Source organism: Chiloscyllium punctatum, chromosome 3, assembly GCF_047496795.1.
Source record: "Chiloscyllium punctatum isolate Juve2018m chromosome 3, sChiPun1.3, whole genome shotgun sequence".
Lineage (NCBI taxonomy): Eukaryota > Metazoa > Chordata > Chondrichthyes > Orectolobiformes > Hemiscylliidae > Chiloscyllium > Chiloscyllium punctatum.
The window spans coordinates 44,079,246-44,101,922 of NC_092741.1; positions in this window are offsets into that span (position 1 = coordinate 44,079,246).

Here is a 22,677-nt window from a genome sequence, read left to right on the forward strand (position 1 = left end):
TGATAGGCGGACCATCTCCCTTAATCAGATTCAACAGATGAATGTGGGCTCAGCCCATTATCATCTCTTCTGCTCCCTAGTATTTGGTGCCAACTTGCCCTGAAAGTGAATGGGCAGTATGCCAGTGGTGTGCCTGGCATCACTGAATAGTAGGAGGTTTATGATCACAAATGTAAGAGGTTATTGGTGAGATTGGTAGAAGATGTCACGTCTGAAAATGTATTGCTGAAAAAGTGCAGCAGGTCAGGCAGCATCCAAGGAGCAGGAGAATCGACATTTCGGGCATGAGCCCTTCTTCAGGAATGAGGAAAGTGTGTCCAGCAGGCTAAGATAAAAGATAGGGAGGACGGACTTGGGGGAGGGGCGTTGGAAATGCGATAGGTGGAAGGAGGTTAAGGTGAGGGTGATAGGCCAGAGTGGGGGTGGGGGTGGGGGCGGAGAGGTCAGGAAGAAGATTGCAGGTTAGGAAGGTGGTGCTGAGTTCGAGAGTTGGGATTGAGACAAGGTGGGGGAGAGGGGAAATGAAACTGGAGAAATCTGAGTTCATCCCTTGTGGTTGCAGGGTTCCTAGGTGGAAGATGAGGCGCTCTTCCTCCAGCCGTCGTGTTGCTATGGTCTGGTGATGGAGGAGTCCAAAGACCTGCATGTCCTTGGTGGAGCGGGAGGGGGAGTTGAAGTGTTGAGCCACGGGGTGGTTGGGTTGGTTGGTCCGGGTGTTCCAGAGGTGTTCTCTGAAAAGTTCTACAAGTAGGCGGCCTGTCTCCCCAATATAGAGGAGGCCACATCGGGTGCAGCGGATGCAGTAAATGATGTGTGTGGAGGTGCAGGTGAATTTGTGGCAGATATGGAAGGATCCCTTGGGGCCTTGGAGAGAAGTAAGGGGGGAGGTGTGGGCGTAAGTTTTGCATTTCTTGCGGTTGCAGGGGAAGGTGCCGGGTGTGGAGGTTGGGTTGGTGGGGGGTGTGAACCTGACAAGGGAGTCACGGAGGGAGTGGTCTTTTCGGAACGCTGATAGGGGAGCGGAGGGAAATATATCGCTGGTGGTGGGGTCATGTGCCAATGCGATCACAGGACTTCACCATCCACGTGAGGCTATTAAACTTCTTCCACGCCTGTTTACGTGGAAACATAGGAACAGGAGTACACATAGGCATAGGTCATGGAGCACTTGCATGTCTTAACCTCAGGGCTGAATTACAGGAATTGGTTTCTGTAGTAACCTACTCTTTTGAGAGAGTGTTCGCTGCAAAAATATTGTTTCCCTTCCTTCCTTCACCCCGTGACATTGGCATCCAGTATTGCATCTATGAAGTGCAGATCTCTCCCTCACTTTTTTTTTATTTCAAAATATACTTTATTCATGTAAATAAATCTCTGGTACTTGTACAACTTTTTCCATGTTGTTCATAGTTATATACATTGCATGTCTTAACATTACAAAGAACAAATTGAATTAATCGAATTCACAGTTATCCTATTAACAGTTACATTTATTAACTATCCAGTCTCTTGGTATTTGGCTTGGCTTCAGCAGAACCCACCTACCGAGTGGGTGCCCTGTTATATGAAAGCAAATTTAAACTTCTTTAACCCCCAGTTTATGGGGTTACCATTGTCCATTTGACTGTCCTGTCTCTGGGGTAGCTTGTCTACATCCCCATGGTAAGCACGAACTGCTGGACCTTCACTGGGCTGAGGTAGCTATCCAGCTCCTCACTGGGGTCATTTACCTGCTCTGGTGTCATTGAGCCAAGGCAAGGGTCCTCCCTGTCCAGTTCTGTGTCTGACAATGGGACTGTCAGAGGATCACAGCTCTCGGTTGCCTGTAGTTGTGGGGCGGTGGGTACCTCCTGGTTCTCACTGGGTGGAGGGTGGACTTTGGGGGGTCCGTTGTTTCCTGGTTGGGAGGAAATGCCCTCCTCTTTACCGACAGCGCTCTGTCTCTTCTTCTGGTGGTGATGGCCTTCTTTGCGTTCATCTTCCCCCTCCGAAGAGCTGGCCATCCCTCCCTCGTGCAGCTGTCTTTTCCCCCTTTGCTGGGAGGCTTTGGGAGCCTGGCAAGATTTCCTCTTCCTGTTTTTAACAGGTATCCACTCCTCTGCCTACTTGATTACCTCCTCCTCCATTTCTTCCATCTGCCTGGCTAGAGCTAGGATCAGCTGCTGTGTCTCTCCGCTGGCTGCCGCCTCCTCCACTCCAGCCTGTTCTTCTTTCTGGGTGCCACCAGACTCCGTTTCCCTGCTGTCCGGGTGGACCTTACTGGTCTTTGGGGGTCCACGGGTCACATTGCCACCTCCCGCCATCTGTGCGTAAGTGGGGCCCCCCCGTCTTGGGCAGGTCTTATACATATGGCCCGCCTCTCCGCACAGGTTGCAGCTCTTTTCTTCCTGACAGTCCTTAGTCAAGTGACCCTCCTGTTTGCAGTTCCTGCAGATGGTCACTTTGCAATCCGCCGCCACGTGTCCCGACTTTCCGCAGGTTCGGCATACTTTCGGCTGCCCTGCATATGTCCGGTAGCCTCTGCTCCCTCCAATTGTGAAGCTCGAGGGTGGGTGGAGGATGTTCCCACTGTCATCGGCGCTCAGAGTTACCCTGACCTGCTGCTTACTGGTCCAGATCCCAATGGGGTCGATCACATCAGTGGCTTCTCCCTCAACTTGGACGTACCTTCCCAGGAAGGTCAGGACATCAGCCGCTGGAACGTAAGGGTTGTACATATGGATTGTAACAACCCGATTCCTCTGTGCAGGAAGCACACACAATGGGGTCGCTGACAAGATGGAAAACAGCGGCTCCCCTTCCTTCTCCTTGAAGACCTTCAGGAGCTGTTCGCACTGCTTCACACTTCTGAAGGTCACATCAAAGTAGCCTGCCCCAGGGAAATCCTGCAGGCAGTACACATCCGCTGCCGCGAACCCACAGCATCCCAACAGTACCTTCTTGATAAACAGGGTGCGGTCGAGCGGTGTACGATCCTCAATCTTCTTCACCGTCACCCTGACTGTGTTCCGAACCCCCTGCCCAGGGCCGCGGGCAGCTGTCGAGGTCATAGCTCTGAGGTTGGCTGGTCTCTCCCTCTCTGCCCTGCATGCCACCCACTTTGTTTGCAGTTGTATCAGTTATACTCAGCAGCAGCTTCCTGTGACTTAGTGCAGGTTGCTTTTAAGCACGGGTGACTTTTTTGGAGTAAGTTAGAGTGCATGCTGGTTGGCTGCACACTGTTAGCCCCCCCCCCTGTTGTGTTCATATCCAGTCAGGCAGCAGCATGGGGTGTATGGGGCTGTCCAGAAAATCAATTCAATGCAGAGACAAGGGAAAGTTTATGCGCTGCTTTTCTCAACATGAGAAGGTCATGAATGATTACCCTCTCAACCCAAATACATATGCAGAACAGCTTGTCTCTCTCCTTCTCTGTTTACTGTAGCATAATTTTAAAGGCATCAACTGGGCCACCGATCAGCTGTTCCATTTCACATGTACAGGAACTCAGTCTGTTTCTCCAATCCTGGTGGGGTATTAATTGTGGCTTGGCAGTGTTGATATTTGCAATTAGTTTACGTGTTTTTTATTACTATTTTGAAATGGGTAGATGAGTTAAGAAATTTTTTTTGCACACTAAATTGTTTTAGAATGCCAGTGAGAAGGTCCCAGATAGATCACTGGGATTCCTCTAACGTTAAGGTGGACCGTGGGTGAAGAAGATTCTTGATTTCAAAGATAGCAGCCTCGTGAATGGCTAAACATGAAATATTTGTGAACAGAATCTCGAGAGCTAACCTTAACGCTTTTGTTCATCTTGCTCTTTTAAAAAAAAACACAGCTCATTTTATCACTGTTTATTTTCAGTTATTTTCACAGTATGCGGCTGTTATTGGTTTCCATCCTGTACTCAACTTATCAATGACTTTAAGATCAGAATAAAACTCAAAGCAAAAGACCCTCGATTCAGTTTTCATTGCCAGTGTTATAGGTGCCATTGGAATGAGTCTGAAGTAACAGTTTTATGGAGGGGGCAATAAAAAATAACTTCTGGAAAATTTTTCAGATATTCAAGCCAAGTGTCAAAACGTTGCAGCCTCCCTCAGATAGCAAGAGTCGGATGTGACCAAGGTTCCTAAGTGCCTGGTTATTCATTTGCTTTCTTTAATTACTTTTATTCACTATCTATGTGCAAAGAAATCATTGTGCTGTGTATCTCACAAACATCTGGGGCAGGATTTTCCACTTTGGGGAGCACCCGGATGTTGGGATTAAATACAAATCCCGACACTACACTGCGTTGGGAAGCCGAAAATGATTTTTACTCAATTGGCTTCTTTAATAGCTGCACACTATCCAACTGAGCATGATTGGTTCTCCAAGCTGGAGGGCCCGTGGGAGTTTGCAGGTTGGTATTACAAATAAGGGAAAGAGTGAGAAATGTTTCCATCTTCTGGTGCCATCTCAGCACTTACAGCATCACAATTAAGGGTAAACAGAGCTGTCAGACCACCATTTTGAAAGCGAACATCCTCCAGGGGACACTGTAACTGTAGCCTGGTAAAACTCTAACTCTGACCTGTGTTGAAGACCAATAATACATTTGCCTTACTTATTGATTATTGTACCTGCAGTGTTGTCTTGTCATGAATTGTGAACAAGGAGACCCAGGTCATTTTGGACACCAACACTTAAGCTACATCTAACCATTTAAAAAATAATCCGTCTTTCTGATTTTTCTTGACCAAAGTGCATAATTTTACATATTTTTCATTTTATATTCTATCTGCCATGTTCTTGCTAATCTCTTAAACTATCCAAGCCCCTGCATCTTTCATACCTTTCATACTGACTTACTTTTGTGTTTGAAAATGTTACAACTTGTTCGCAAAATCCAAAACACTTGTGAGCAGTCCTAGCACCACCTTGTCACCTGTTCGTAACAGCCTGCCACGCTGAGAATGACCCATTTATTTCTACTCCCTACTTTCCGCCTGTTAACTAATTCTCAGTCCATACTAATAGATTACTGACAATCCCATGCATTTTAATTTCAGTTATTCATTTCCTCTGTGGAGCTTCTTTAAAAATCTTCTGAAAATCCACATCTGATGAATCTCCTTTAGCCGTGCCACATGCAACATCCTCAAAAATCTTCAACAAGTTTGTCAAACATGATTTCCCTTGCAAAAAATACAATGGATAAATATTTCCCTTGCATAAATATAATGGATTCTAATATTATCACCACTACTCACATCAAACTAACAAGTCAGTGGTTCTCCATTCTCCTCCTCCTCCCTCCCTCCCTTCCTAGACAGACGGGTTACATTTGGTACTTTCTGGTTTGCAGGAACCTCTCTGGAATCTAAATAATTTTGAAAGATAACAAGCAGTGCAAGCTCTATCTCTCTAGTCACCTTATTTATCACTCTGGCTGGTGTCTTATCTAGTCGAGGCAATTTATCTATCTTCAATTCGGTTAACTTTTCAATTACTGCCTTTTTACTAATGCTAATTTCTCTCAGTTTCTCAGTTTCACAAGTACCTTTTCTGGTATTACTTTCTGATGACAAAAAGTAACCCTTTGTTTCTCCAACGTTTTCCTGTTCTCCACTATAAATTCTTCCCAGTCCATCTATAATTATTCTCAGCCTTTTTCTTTTCGTGCATCCAAAGACGTTAAAGGGGAACAGTCTATGCATTCTCACTATCTTGCATTCATAAGGGGTTTTGGCAAGGTCATTCATAAGGGGTTCTTGGAGAAAGTTAAGGCACACGGGAGGGGGTAATATATTGGCATGGATTGATAATTAGTTGATAGACAGGCGATAGAGCATGAGAATAAATGGGTCTTCTTCTGGCTGACAATGACTAGTGGGATATCGTAACAGTGATTGCTTGGGTTTAAGCTCTTCTCGATATTTATAAATTACAAGGATGAAACAATCAAATGCAACATTTCTGAATGAAAACTGAAAGAACTGTGGATGCTGGAAATCAGAAACAAAAACTGAAATTGCTGGAAAGACTCTGCAGGTTTGACAATAGACAATAGACAATAGACAATAGATGCAGGAGTAGGCCATTCAGCCCTTCGAGCCTGCACCGTCATTCAATATGATCATGGCTGATCATTCCCAATCAGTATCCTGTTCCAGCCTTATCTCCATAACCCTTGACTCCACTATCTTTAAGAGCTCTATCCAATTCTTTCTTAAATGAATCCAGAGACTGGGCCTCCACTGCCCTCTGGGGCAGAGCATTCCACACAGCCACCACTCTCTGGGTGAAGTAGTTTCTCCTCATCTCTGTCCTAAATGGTCTACCCCGTATTTTTAAGTTGTGTCCTCTGGTTCGGCACTCCCCCATCAGCGGAAATATGTTTCCTCCTGCCAGAGTGTCCAATCCTTTCATAATCCTATACGTTTCAATCAGATCCCCTCTCAGTCTTCTAAACTCAAGGGTATACAAGCCCAGTCGCTTCAGTCTTTCCGTGTAAGGCAATCCTGCCATTCCAGGAATTGACCTCGTGAACCTACGCTGCACTCCCTCAATAGCCAGAATGTCTTTCCTCAAATTTGGAGACCAGAACTGTACACAGTACTCCAGGTGTTGTCTCATCAGGGCCCTGTACAGCTGCAGAAGCACCTCTTTGCTTCTATACTCAATTTCTCTTGTTCTGAAGGCCAGCATGCTATTAGCCTTCTTCACGACCTGCTGTACCTGCATGCTTGCCTTCATTGACTGGTGGACAAGAACACCCAGATCTCTCTGAACAGCCCCTTTACCTAATTTGATACCATTGAGGTAGTAATCTGCCTTCCTGTTCTTGCCACCAAAGTGGATAACCAGACATTTATCCACATTAAACTGCATATGCCATGCATCTGCCCACTCACCTAACTTGTCCAGGTCACCCTGTAATCTCCTAACATCCTCATCACATTTCACCCTACCACCCAGCTTTGTATCATCAGCAAATTTGCTAATGTTATTGCTGATACCATCTTCTATATCATTTACATATATTGTAAAAAGCTGCAGTCCCAGCGCGGATCCCTGCAGTACCCCACTGGTCACTGCCTGTCATTCCGAAATGAAGCCGTTAATCACTACCCTTTGTTTCCTATTAGCCAACCAATTTTCTATCCAATCTAGTACTTTGCCCCCAATACCGTGCGCCCTAATTTTACTCACTAACCTCTTGTGTGGGACTTTATCAAAAGCTTTCTGAAAGTCCAGGTACAGTACATCCACTGGATCTCCCTCGTCCATCTTCCGAGTTACATCCTCAAAAAATTCAAGAAGATTAGTCAAGCATGATTTCCCCTTCATAAATCCATGCTGACTCTGTCCTATCCTGTTACTATTATCCAGATGTGCCGTAATTTCATCCTTTATAATAGACTCCAGCATCTTTCCCACCACTGAGGTCAGACTAACTGGTCTATAATTTCCTGCTTTCTCCCGCCCACCCTTCTTAAAAAGTGGCACAACATTAGCCGCCCTCCAATCCTCAGGAACCGACCCCGATTCTATTGAACTCTGGAAAATAATCACCAGCGCATCCACGATTTCCCGAGCCACCTCCTTCAGTACCCTGGGATGCAGGCCATCAGGTCCCGGAGACTTATCAACCTTCAGACCTAACAGTCTCTCCAACACCAAATCCTGGCAAATATAAATTCCCTTAAGTTCAGGTCCTTCAGCCACTGTTACCTCAGGGAGATTGCTTGTGTCTTCCCCAGTGAACACAGATCTGAAGTACCCATTTAATTCCTCTGCCATTTCTTTGTTCCCAGTAATATATTCCCCTGTTTCTGTCTTCAAGGGCCCAATTTTTGTCCTAACCATTTTTTTGCCTTGGACATACCTAAAAAAGCTTTTACTATCCTCCTTTATATTCTTGGCCAGTTTACCTTCGTACCTCATTTTTTCTCTGCGTATTTCCTTCTTACTAATCCTCTGTTGTTCTTTAAAAGCTTCCCAGTCCTCAGTTTTCCCACTCATCTTTGCTAAGTTATACTTTTTCTCTTTTAACTTTATATGTTTCTTTACTTCCCTCGTCAGCCACGGCCGCCCATGTCTCCTCCTGGGATCTTTCTTCCTTTTAGGAATGAACTGATCCTGCAACTTCTGCATTATACACAGAAATATCCGCCATTGTTCCTCCACGGTCTTCCCTGTTAAGGTATTGCACCATTGAACTTTGGCCAGTTGCTCCCTCATAGCTCCATATTTCCCTTTATTCAACTGAAATATTGTCACTGCCGATTGTACCCACTCCCTCTCAAATTGCAGATTGAAGCTTATTGTATTGTGGTCACTACTTCCCAATGGCTCCTTCACTTCGAGGTCACTGACCAATTCTGGTTTGTTACATAATACCAGATCCAGAATCGCCTTATCCCTGGTCGGCTCCAGCACCAGCTGCTCTAAAAATCCATCTCTGAGGCACTCCACAAAGTTTCTTTTTTGAGGCCCGATACCATCCTAATTCTCCCAGTCTACCTGCATGTTAAAATCCCCCATAACAACTGTAGTAACATCTTTGCTACAAGCCAATTTCAGCTCTTGATTCAACTTACATCCGACATCCAGACTACTGTTTAAGGGCCTGTAGATGACTCCCATGAGGGTCTTTTTACCCTTAGTGTTTCGAAGCTCTATCCACACTGACTCTATATCCCCTGACTCTAGGTCCCCCCACGCAAGGGACTGAATATCCTCCCTTACCAACAAGGCCACCCCATCCCCTCTGCCCGTCTGTCTGTCCTTACAATAGCACGTGTAGCCTTGAATATTCATTTCCCAGGCCCTGTCCCCATGAAGCCACGTCTCAGTTATCCCCACAATATCGTATCTGCCAATTTCCAAAAGAGCCTCAAGCTCATCCACCTTGTGTCTAATGCTTCGTGCATTCATATATAGAATTTTTAATTTGTTACTGCTCTCACCCTTCCCCTCAACCCTTATTTCACTCAACTTTACAGCATGATGCCTTTTCCAGTTTTCTGCCTCCTTGATACAGTTGTCTTTCTTGACTTCTCTTGTTCTAACTACCCCTTCAATTTCCTTTTTAAACATCCAGCTTGTCCCCTCCCCCCCGCTACTTAGTTTAAATGTAGCGGTGTTGCAGCAGAAAACCTGCCTGCCAGAATGCTGATCCCTGATCTATTAAGGTGCAAGCCTAATCCCTGATCTATTAAGGTTTGGCAACATTTGTGGAGATAAATCAAAGTTAATATTTCAGGTTCAGTGACCCTTCCTCAGAACTGATGGTAGCTAGCTGATGTTTTTATGCATAAGAATGTTCAAGGTGTAAATGAGAGGTGGAGATAAAGCCCAAAGAGAGAGAGGAACTCATACTTGTGATGTTTGTGATATACATAAATGATTTGGAGGTATATGTAAGTTGCCTCATTAGCAAGTTTGTAGATGACACTAAGATTGATGGAGTAGCAGATAGTGAAGAGGACTGTCAGAGAATACAGCAGAATATAGATAGATTGAAGAGTTGGGCAGAGAAATGGCTAATGGAGTTCAATCTGGACAAATGTGACGTGATGCATTTTGGAAGATCCAATTCAAGAGTGAATGATACAGTAAATGGAAAATTCCTGGGGAAGTTGATGTACAGAGAGATCTGAGTGTTCAAGTCCATTGTTCTCTGAAGGTGGCAATGCAGGTCAGTAGAGTGGTCAAGAAAGCAAACGACATGCTTTCCTTCATTGGATGGGGCATTGAATACAAGAGTTGGTAGGTCATGTTACAGTTGTATAAGACTTTGGTTTGACTGCATTTGAATACTGCGTATGGTTCTGGTTGCCACATTACCAAAAGGATGTGGATGCTTTGGATAGGGTGCAGAGGAGTTTCACCAGGACGTTGCCTGGTATGGAGGGTGCTAGCTATGAGGAGAGGTTGAGTAGATTAGGATAATTTTCATTGGAAAGAAGGAGGTTGAGGGGCGACCTGATTGAGGCCTACAAAATCATGAGAGGTGTAGACAAGAAGCTTTTTCCCAGAGTGGAGGACTCAATTACTTGGGGTCATGTGTTCAAAGTTAGGGGAGATATGCTTGGAAAGTTCTTCACACAGAAGGTGGTGGGTGCCTGGAATGCATTGCTAGCGGTGGTGGTAGGGGCAAGAAGAATAGTGTCATTTAAGATGTATCTAGACAGATACATGAATGGGCAGGGAGCAAAACGATACAGATCCTTAGAAAATAGGCAACAGGCTTAGATAGAGAATCTGGATTGGCGCAGGCTTGGAGGGCCGAAGGGCCTGTTCCTGTGCTGTAAGGTTCTTTGTTCTTTGTTCTTAGATGGACAGACAAGTTTCCAGGTTTGCTGATGACACGAAACTGAGTGGGATTGTGAGTTGTGAGGAGGATATAAGAAGACTTCCAAATGAATTAGAGTGGGTAAACACATAGCAGATGGAGTATAACATGACTAAATATAGTTTGGTGTGAAAAACAGAAAGAAGAGTATTATTTAAATGAGATATTGAGAAATGTGAATGTACAAAGTGGTCTGGGTGTCCTTGGATATCAGTCAATGGAAGTAAACAGTCAGGTGCAGTAAGAAAGTCGCAAGGCAAATAGTATATTGGCCTTGACTGCTGGGGGGTTTGATCCAAAAGTAGGGACGTGCCTTACTGCAGTTATACAGGGCCTTGGTGAAACCAGACCTGGAATATTGTGTATGGGTTTTTTTATGCGTGTCCCCAAGAGATGACATTATTGCCATGGAGGGAGGGCAGTGGAGGTTCAATAAGCTGATACGGGGAATGGCAAGACTGGCCTAGAGGGAGAGATTGTAATCACTAGAGTTTAGAATGATAAGAGGGGATATGACTGAAACATAGAACATTCTAACAGGGTTGGTCAGACTAGATGCAGAGAGGAGTGAACGAGGACCAGGGGAACACCGTCTCAAAGTACAAGATAGACCATTTAGGATTAAGGTGAGGAAACATTTCTACAGTCAAAGGGTGAGGAAGCTGTGGGATTATCTACCACAGAAGGCTGTGGAGGCCAAGTCATTGAATATATTCAGAAAAGTAACAAATCAGGTTCCAAATGTTAAAGGCGTCAAGAGAAAGCAGGACTATGGCTTTGAGATAGAGGATCAGCCAAGAAATTATTAATGACAGAACAGGTATGCAGGTCCAAATGGCCTACTCCTGTTCCTATTTTTAATATTTTTATGTTAATCAATTTCTTGGAATGTGGCCTAGGGGGTGTGCCATAAAGTAATCATGCAGCACTGTCCACTCGGCCCTCAGTCTGCTCCTCCGACACTGCCTTCAGGCATTTATCAAGGTCCTGTATTAGTCTCTGATCAATGGCATTAATTCACCATTCAGTTCGCTTCCCAAGCTAAGTGGTGCTTTGCATTTTTTACTTGATCTATCCCCCAGTAAAATGGCTTTGATTTGGGACCATGGCAAGGGACTGGCACATCAGTTTTTGGCAGGAAATTCCACACCTGCCCCCTCCATCACACTCCCATATTGGAGCCAAAATCTCCATTATTTTCAGCTCATTTCATAACAGGGTCCAGTTGCACTTTTTGTGATCATGAAATGAGGGCTTGCTTTAGATTTCCCCACATTTGAGTTTTCATATGCTTTAACAAAAATGGAGACATATAAAGTGGGCTGTGATATGCTATGGATTATTTTACACTTGCATAAAGTCAAAGGTGCCCCCTGCAACCAGTCACATAAATCTGTATTAACATCACACACTCACATTGATATACAATTCTACAGGAGCTCATTCCCTGGCACTGTGCCCAGATGGAAATTTTATATCTACAAGTCTAGACCAGACATAGATATTTTCTAGGTAAAAACAATGACTGCAGATGCTGGAAACCAGATTCTGGATTAGTGATGCTGGAAGAGCACAGCAGTTCAGGCAGCATCCGAAGAGCAGTAAAATCGACGTTTCGGGCAAAAGTCCTTCATCAGGAATACAGGCAGAGAGCCTGAAGCGTGGAGAGATAAGTGAGAGGAGGGTGGGGGTGGGGAGAAAGTAGCATAGAGTACAATAGGTGAGTGGGGGTGGGGATGAAGGTGATAGGTCAGGGGGCGGGGGAGGGTGGAGTGGATAGGTGGAAAAGAAGATAGGCAGGTAGAACAAGTCATGGGGACAGTGCTGAGCTGGAAGTTGGGTTCTAATCAATGTATTCAGAGATGTTGTTACGTATCTCTGGAGCAAGTGGGACTTGAACCAAAACTTCCTGGTTCAAAGATAGGGGCACTACCACTGTATCACAAGAGCCACACCCTCCCCCTCCCTCATTCTCTCACTCTACCCCCCACCCAAGATCATGTACAATGTCTGCAATTGTGACCTAATGAACCTCTGATTTAGCATTTGTCTGATCGAAGCAAGTCACACTTATCTCCTCTGTATTCTGTTCTTCCTGAAGTTACAATTTCTGTTTTTCACTCAAAAATAAAAGGTCAAGATGATTAAACTGCTGCTATCTGTTTTGATGCGTTCAATTGGATTTTTGTTGATTGGAGTTTTAACTAATTCATCCTTTTGTACCTATTATGCTTTTTTTTAAATGCCTTTTTAGTCTTTGTGGCTAAGTACAATTGCATACATGTTATTGCTTCAGGTGTGATATGCCACGCCTGCCATTTCCCTCATTATTTAATTGCTGTCATTGCTCCAATATGTGCAACAAACATTGTTTTAATCAGCACCTTTTAAACCAGCACTTTTGGTAAAGCAGCCAAAATTATATAACTAAAATATCACGAAGTTTACTGCGTTATTTTATCCAGTTATTAAAGGTTTTAACTTTATTTATATCAATATAACTATATTTGTTGTTCAATCAAATAGCCACACAAAGTATCACAATTGAATAAATCTCGAGTCAATTTCTCCTCAAATGCTGTGATCTATCACCATGTCTGAGGAGCTAAGGATATGAGTGAGAAGGCTTTCTGCTGGTAAGTTTTATTGCATTATTATGTTAATAATTTGTGCTGTAAATAAAAATGTAATAGTGACATATATAGCACCTGCTTTATGGAATATTTGATCAACAAGTGCACTCCTGGTCCCATAGGTGCCAGTTAACAAGTTTGCTGTACTCGCATTCAGTAATATGAATGAAGTAATTCCTAGCCTGATTGAGTGAAACAATGGCCCAAATCCGGACCAATACTCAGCCCAATGCCATCTGAAGGGGACCTGTGGCTTTCATAAGTAGGCTATAACAACAAGGCTCTTCAGTCAGTGAAACTGAACAATCCTCTCTGAAACACAGGGTCTAAACCAACAACTACATAAATCTACCATTTTAAGTTAGGTTTAAACCAAGTGCAGAATGCAAAATAAAGATCGGGAAAAAATTGAGTGGAATTACAAAAGAAAGATAAATAGGAGAAAAGAAGTAAATAAAACTTCTTTTGAAATCTCCAACACTAAAAACATCTGAAGGAATAAAATTGCACAGCTGTATTGTTAGACTTTCAGATTCAGATAGGTTCTTTGGAATAATTATGATTGATCATGATTTTAAAATTGATCTCGCATCTAAACACACCACCCCTAACCTGAAACTTAGGTTTCTCTAAGCAACCTGTTCAGAGATGTTATTACACAACTGTGGAGCAGGGTGAACTTGAACCTGGGTCCCCCAGGACACTACCGCTACCCTGTCTAGTGATTTACACAATGACAAGAATACATTTTAATGTTGTCCTCCTGCTCCCTCCTTAGTTACTGGCCACGTTAGCACACGACTGGCTGCCAATGGCAGACCCTCTAACAAGGAGCGGCCAGGGACATTGAGGGTTGGTCTGCGGAAAATCGGGAAGGGAGTGAGAAATCTGAACCCTTGGGAGGGCAAAAGTAGGAAATTGGGTCTCGGGGTGGGAGGTTGTTGATTGCTCATCAGGGTGGGAGATATGATCAATTGGAAGTGAGGCAACACTGCTGCTCCTCCTGGTCAACATGAGGAGCTGAGAAAGCTACTCATACACTCCATTGCCAGCTACTCTTTCACTGCCAGTTTCCTAGGGGGCAGTTGTTAAATGTGGACTGAGCTCTCAATTTCACTGTTGGCACCTGATCTAAATAGGTAACTGACGTGTCCCACCTCTCCTTGCATGAAGCAAACATTGCTGCTTTTAAAACCTGCAATGGTTGCATACATTAGAGGTTGGTGATGCTCGTCACCCAACCCCCTAACCCCCTTCACCCACTGGCTGTTAATATTAAAGCCAAAACCTCATTTTACGCTCAGGATCACATCAAACTAATGGCTACAGGGCAATGTAAAGGTTGAGATTTCCGAGCAGTGTAATTATTCCCTCGTGACAGTGTTGTTAGCAGAACAAGGAGGAATGGAGTCCACAAATCATAAACATATTACCCAAAGCATATTACACCTGGTGCATTTTCTATCTTAAGGCGCAGTGTTTCTGTATCACAGAATATTCAGAAAGCGACTCTCAGTCAGAGGTCGTTGAGCTGAGGCAACTGAGTGGAGTGACAGGTTAATCCTGCACTGCATTTCTGTCCAAAGTTAAAAATCACACAACACCAGGTTATAATCCAACAGGTTTAATTGGAAGCACTAGCTTTCAGAGCGCCACTCCTTCATTGGGTGGTTGTGGAGAACATAATTGTAAGACATAGAATTTATAGCAAAAGTTTACAGTGTGATAAAACTGAAATTATACATTGAAAAATACCTTGATTGTTTGTTGGGTCTTTCATCTGTTCGAATACCATGATAGTTTCACTTATTTCATATGTAAATCACAAAACTGTTTTTTAAAAGTTACATTCTCAGGTTAACTGTAACAATTGGTGTTAGCCAGACAATATGTTGAAGGTGTTAGCCCCCTGCGTTCTCTGTCTGTGAGATAACAGAGTCTTACATGAATTCATGCAGTTTTTGAGCAAAGTAGAATGTAACTCTGCAAATTCACCCTACAAATGTATATCTATGTGTGTGCATGTGGGTGTATGTGTCTGTCTGTCTGTCTGGGGTGGGGGATGGTGAGTGTGAGAGAGAGTGTATATGTGTGTATTTGTATGTGAGTGTAGAGTGTCTAAGTCTGTGAGGGGGTGCATGTGTGAGTGTGGGAGTGTGGTAAATTGTTAATGTTGTCCCCTTGTTTAAGAAGGGTAGAAGGGATAATCAAAGTAATTATAGACTAGTGAGCCTGACTCACTGGTCTATAATTACTTGGATTATCCCTGCTGGAGAAGATACTGAGGGGCCTGATCCTGTGCTGTAATTTTCTTTGTTCTTGTTCTTTTGCATAGTTTTAGCAAGACTTCACTTTTATAAACTCCATTGCCTTTGTAATAAAGGCTAATGTTCCATTTGCTTTCCATATTACCCTCCGAACTTGGATACTAGCTCCTTGTGATTTATGCATGTGGATTATCAAATCTCTCTGTGCTGTAGCTTTCTGCAGTCTTTCTCCATTTAAATAATTTCAGTTCCTGCATTCCTCCTGCAAAAGTGCACGGTTATGAGGTCTACACAACCTCAAAAATGCTGGAGGGTGTTGGTCATTGTTTTCAAACAAATCCAAGAACAATGTCTCTTCATTGCAGTCATCAAATTGTTAGAACCCTGCCACAGAATTTGATTTCTCTGTGGAGAAAATGCTGGAAAATCTCAGCAGGTCTGGCAGCATCTGTAAGGAGAGAAAAGAGCTGACGTTTCGAGTCTAACTGACCCTTTGTCAAAGGGACAAAGGGTCAGTTAGGCTCGAAACATCAGCTCTTTTCTCTCCTTACAGATGCTGCCAGACCTGCTGAGATTTTCCAGCATTTTCTCTTTTGGTTTCAGATGCCAGCATCCACAGTAATTTGCTTTTATTTTGATTTCTCTGTGTTCTTTGCATTCCTTTTGAAATTAGCTTTGCTGCAGTTTGGCAAGCTATGTGTACATTCTAATGGATGGAGCAAATATTGATGTGCCTAATACGTTTTTCTCACTTTACTTTGTGTACATTCCTTCTTTCTGTCTACATGAAACATTCCAAAGGGAACACACTGCACTGTACTAATATGTTGCTTGCAGATAATGATGCTTTTGTACAGTAGAAAGGCATTTTTCTAATATCTGTTTCCATTACTTTTTCATGCTTTAAATTTGACCAAACAAATTGCAAGTCATTGCATTTGCTACTGTGCTCTTCATCTTTCATGGAAGTTAATTTTCCAAATTTAGTTGATTTTAATGCACTTATTTCATTTAAGTACAAGAGAGTTGTATGCAATGTGTATGAACAGAACCCATCTCAGTGATAACTTGCAATCCTTAGGCCTCATTTTAAGAATGTTCTGTGCTTGAAATCTTAGCTGATACAGTTTCCACAATATAATTAACTTTCCACCCAAGTAATTGGAGAAAACTCAATGCATCAATATCTCACTGCTACCAGGCAATATTCAAACTTCTTTGCCAGCAGCTCATGGTTGCTCACACACTTGAACAAATTAAACGCATGAAATCCACTCAATGGGAGAAATGACCATTGAATGCTATCACTGAGATGGCTGCTGTATATAAACAATGTCGAGGATATGAAGCTTTTATCTATTCCTTTTTGAGGTGGCTCACTTTTTCTATCCCTTTCTTCATTTCCTTCATCATCGTCTCTCGCTCTTGGTAAATTTATGCAGTTTTGATAATGATCTTCAAATAAACATGGCATCAATGTCAACATCTTATATTCAATTGCAGCTTATTTTCGGCCTCTGCGAAAAAGACATCGGAAATGTAACTTCAGCATCCTGTTTCATATAAACCTTGAAAATATTCACGTAGAGATTGAGTGATGTGAGTGACATTTTGCTCTGGTCTACTCGGAGTTCAATGCTATTTATTCATAGGCTTCAATGATACAAATTAACTTGGTAGGTACACTTGTTAGTACTAAATCTAAATTCATGCAACATGATCTTGGTATTGTAAATAGTAGCAAACTTGCCAGTCTCAAAGCAGCTGTGATGATCTGTAAGGAGTTATCATGGCGGTTAAGAGCTGTTTATTCTGATCTAACTGATGAAAAGTTTTTTTTATTGCAGTTGCGGTGCATATAACATTTTGGACAGATGGTTTCGTGACACTGTAATAACATTTGCTTCTCTGAGACATTGAGATTGGATCTTTGTAGATTACGTCATGGAGAGAACATGAGATTCCTCTTTGCTCTGATGCATTTACTGCAAGTGTGCATTGGAGGGAAGCAGGATTTCACCTTCAGGTTAGCTCCTATAACTGTGTCAACTGAGCAGGACATTAGGAAAAGCATTAACAGAATTAAAGTCTGTACCTCAGAAATCCAATAGATCATTTGCCTCAACTGAACAATGTTCATTTATAATCCACAGGAACCTGCCCCCTTTCTTCATCTGACACTACCAGTGTCGTCCTCTGTTCAGAAATCAGAATTAATGTAGGCAGCAAAAATCAAATATAGGTATTAAATCTTTTTAAAAATTCATTAATGGGATTTGGGCACTACTGTTTAGGTCAGCTCTTAGGTTAAGAATTAACTACAGACCAGTAAGGATGGCAGATTTGCTTCACTACAGAGCATTTGTGAACAAGATAGTTACATTGTCATCATTAAACCCACTCCTTATTCAGTTTTCACTGTCTGCCGTGGTGCTATTCAAACCCATGTCCCCAGAGCATAGGCCTGTGAGGCGTTCTGAAATGCTGGTCCAGTGACATTACCACTGGTGCCCCAGTGACAGAGCTGTGCAACAGAACCTGTCCACACAGAATATGTATTGAGAAAGAAGTAACATGGAGAGAAGTACAAATGAAAATACCCTCACAAGGCAGAAGAACTGACTGTGATTGTGGTGAAGAATTTCCACTGGCTTATTCACCCTGTAATTGGGTTCAAACACTTAATTCACCATTTTAGGAGGCCAAGAAGTGGAACAAGTAGTGGTCTCCCTCTGATGAATATGACAACTGAGTGCGTGGTGAGAATTATGCAACTTATAAGAAGGGACATTGTCAAATGCATGAAGTTCTTGGATAATTGTCCAGACCAGGTGATAAGAATATTCAATGAATTGCACCATATGGTATACCAACATGTCCAGACACACTGTCCAGTTCTTCATGTTCTCATGTCATGACAATAAAATGCTTAAATGAATAAGCATGCTAATGTACTCTTAATGTCCCATCTGCTGTTTTCACAGATCAAGAAGAATGCAGTAATATTCAGTAGATAGCAGCAGAGGAACAACTAGCAGAAAATCATTAGCCCCAACATGTGTGAATGAAGGAATACAGATAAGTGAATTTAGTGACAAATAAATAGTTATATAGATGAGGCAACAGAGGTAGAAGGAGTCCCTGGGGATGAAGGTGTGCAGTCAAATGAAATGTAGTAGGACTAGAGCAATGGTCCAATACTGCATTCAGCTCTCTTGAGCTGTCTCGATACGGAACCTTAATCACCCACTTTCTAATGGAGGATGTTCCAAAACTAGACACAATACTCCAAGCGAGTTTTGACAAGATTTGTATCTCAGGTTGAGGTTTTGGATGTAGGTTTGCTCGCTGAGCTTGGAGGTTCATTTCCAGATGTTTCGTTACCTTACTAGGTAACATCTTCAGTGGGCCTCATGCGAAGCAATGCTGAAAGTTCCTGCTTTCTATTTATACGTTTGGGTTTCTTTGGGTTCCAAGCTCAGCGAGCAAACCTATATCCAAAACCTCAACCTGAGCTACAAATCTTCTCAAAACTCACTAAGACCTATGGGTGAAAAATACTAAAACTGGCCTGAAAATGGGAAACAAATGCCATCTGACAGATTGCCACCCTCTAACAGCTGTACTTCCTGCATGAATGCCAAAGGAAACAGGTACTACCTAAATGTCTTCAATACAAACCTCCCCTTAACACCCCACTAGCCATAAGAATAGCAGAGCAAAACAGCCACAGAATGCTTAGAGAAATGATTAATGATGCCCACAACAGACTCCATAAATACAACCAGGAAATTTTGCATCAAAAATTTTTACTCAGTCATGCAACAGACCATGAATGGACAGACACAGTACAACAAGCCATAGATATCAGACAGCGACAAACATAGAAAATGAAAAAACTAGACCTGCAGAAAAAACTAGACAAACTTACACAAAGTAACAACAATGACAACACAGAAGCATGGATAAAAAACTTATCTGACCGACCCTTAACAGACACTTAAATAGTCGTCTTAGTAAGAGGATTAAATTACAACTGCCAGGATGCAGACAAGAAAGATTTCTTAGCAACACTAGAAGCAACACAAAAAAAAAACCAACTCACAGTAGAATCCCAACAAACCGTCAGACAGGTAGTCACACCAACATTAAGTAGAAAAAAAAAGGAAACACACTCAATACACAAGAAAGGAAAGCACTGGAAAGACTAAAAACAATAAAAACATTGTTATCCTACTTGCAGACAAAGGACGCTTGACAGTCATTCTAAATCGAAGAGACTACATTGAAAAAGCAAACACACTACTTACAGATATCAACACTTACCAACAAGTGGTAATAGACCCGACCCCACAACTAGAGAACTGAATTACAGCCCTACTCAAAAAACTTCAGAAATCTGGACAAATAAATAAGACCGACTTCCAAAAAATGAAACCAGACGGATCCAACACACCACACTTCCACTGATTACCCAAAATCCACAAACCAGGAACCCCCCTCAGACCCATAGTCTCACTACCTGGAACACCAACTTACAGATTGGCCAAGGGGTTACACCAAAGACTAAAACCCTTAGTAGAAGACTCACACCACTCCATCCACTCCACCCAAGAATTCATGAAGACCATTAAAGACAAAACCCAAAGAAACCCAAACATGTTAATAGAAAGCAGGAATTTTCAGCATTGCTTCACATGAGGCCCACTGAAGATGTTACCTAGTAATGTAACGAAAGGTCTGGAAATGAACCTCCAAGCTCAGCAAGCAAACCTACATCCACAATACTCCAAGTGTGGTCTTACCAAGCCCAGGACAGCTACAGTTAGACTTCCTTGGTCCTGTACTCAAACGCTCCTGCAAGAAAGGCTAACATACTACTTGCCTCCCTAACTACTTGCTGCACCTGCAAGCTTGGGGTCCCAGTTACATTTCACTCGACTGAATGCTTTAACATCCCAAGATGGACAGCTATTACAGATTGTGTTATGTTTACCAGGTCCCCAGTCTATCATCATTTAAATAATACTCTCAGTCTGCCTTTCTTACTGAACTGAATAACTTTACCCTTATCCATGTTATATTTCACCTGCCACATGTTTGCTGACTCACTCAACTCGTCTAAGTCATCCAAAACCCTCTTCACATCTTCCTTACTACATACAATACATTTTATGTCATCAGCAAACTTGGAAATGTTGCATTTGATTTCCTTGTCCAAGTTGTTGATATACGTATTGTGGATAACTGGGACTCATCCCCTGATCCCTACAGTGCACCACTAAGCACTGCCTTCCACTTTGAAAAAGACCCATTTATTCCTACCCTATTTGTTGTTTGCTCTCTCACCTTAGCAGCTGTTCTGAACCAAAATGTCCTCCTGTATCAGTGACCATTGATGCCGCATCCAAAAGGAATGATTTCTCATTGAGTACAGCAAAGCAAAACTCTAGCACTGAACCAAGTACAACAATATCATGCATATAAGTTTGCTCGCTGAGCTGGAAGGTTTGTTTTCAGACATTTCATCACCATACTAGGTAAGATCATCAGTGAAGCACTGATGTTATGTCCTGCTTTCTATTTATGTGTTTTCGGTTTCCATGGATTGGTGGTATAATTTCCAGTTCTTTTTCTTAGGGGGTGGTAGAGGGAGTCCAAATCAATGTGTTTGCTGATAGATTTCCAGTTGGAATGCCATGCGTCTAGGAATTCTCGTGTGTGTCTCTGTTTGGCTTGTCCTAGGATGGATGTGTTATCCCAGTTGAAGTGGTGTCCTTCCTCATCTGTAATGTAAGGATGGTAGTGAGAGAGGGTCATGTCGTTTTGTGGCTAGTTGATGTTCATGTATCCTGGTAGCTCGTTTTCTACCTGCTTGTCCAATGTAGTGTTTGTTACAGTTCTTGCAAGGTATTTTGTAAATGACATTCATTTTGCTTGTTGTCTGTAGAGTGTCTTTTAAGTTCATTAGCAACTGTTAGAATGTGTTGGTGGGTTTGTGGGCTACCATGATGCCAAGAGGTCTGAGTAGTCTGGCAGTCATTTCTGAGATGCCTTTGGTGTAGGGGAGAGTGGCTAGGGTTTCTGGGTGAGGTTTGTCTGCTTGTTTGGGTTTGTTGCTGAGAAATCAGCAGACTTTGTTCATTGGGTACTCGTTCTTTTTGAATGCAGTGTATAGGAGATTTTCCTCTGCTCTTCATAGTCCCTCTGTGCTGCAGTGTGTGGTGGCTCATTGAAATAATCTTTTAATGCAGCTTTGTTTGTGGGTGTTAGGATGATTGCTTTTGTAGTTCAGTATTTGATCTGTATGTGTTGTTTTTCTGTAGATGTTGGTTTGAATTTCCCCACTGGCTGTTAGCTCGACTGTGTCATCGAGGAATGGCAGTTTGGTGTTGTTTTCTCCTCTTTAGTGAATTTTATGTCAATAAGGATATTATTGATGGTCTTGAAGGTTTCCTCTAATTTGTTTCATTTAGCGATGACAAAGGTGTCATCCACATAGCGGACCCAAAGTTTGGGATGGATGGTTGGTAGAGTTGTTTGTTCGAGCCTCTGCATTACTGCCTGTGCTAAAAGCTCTGATATCAGAGATCCCATGGGTATTCCATTAGTTGACACCTTTGTGGAAGACTGCTATCTTGCAATCTAGACCTTATTAGGTTGGCATCTGGGCTTGATGGCATTCTTTTCCTATCGTGCAGCAGGTAAGGTGGAAGTGGGTACCACTGGCAGGACCTTCCATTATTCACACCATTGACGCTATATTTGGTGCTCAACTTTGGACTCTGAAAGACAGGGACAGGTCCTTGCGCTATGCTCCTTGACGATGATAATTCAGGACATGGTGTGAAAAGGGGAGCTGGGCTTCTCCTTGCTGATAGGAACCTGGAGGTGTTGGTGAAGACCAGGTCAGTGCTTTATTCTGCCGACTGTCAAAGGGGGCAATGCCTCTAGACTCAGATCTGAGATAGCAGTCTGCATCACTGGTGAAGGGGAGCACACAGCAGGGCAGGACGAAGATAAGCAATCCTCTGTGCTCTGTATGTGTAAGTGCCACCACTCACTCTATCTCTGTCACTGCACACACCTTTGAGCAAGGTTCATGGACTGTGACTCTTACTGTTGCACTCATCGTACCTCCGCCACCTCATTCTCCTAACCTGTGAACTTTCCTGTTCCCAAACTCACAGGGCACACTTCACCATCTCTTCTGCTCCTGCGTCACCACCAAATGCTATTCCTTCCACTTCATTGAATGTACAACATTACAGCATAGGGACAGGCCCTCCAGCCTGCCATGTCTGCACCGACCATGATGCCATTCTGAATGAATCCCACCATGATCTGTATCTCTTCATTCTCTTCCTGTTCATGTATGTTTAAATGCCACTTAAACATTGCTATCATGTCTCCTTGTACCACCTTCCCTGGCAGCATATTCCAGGATCAT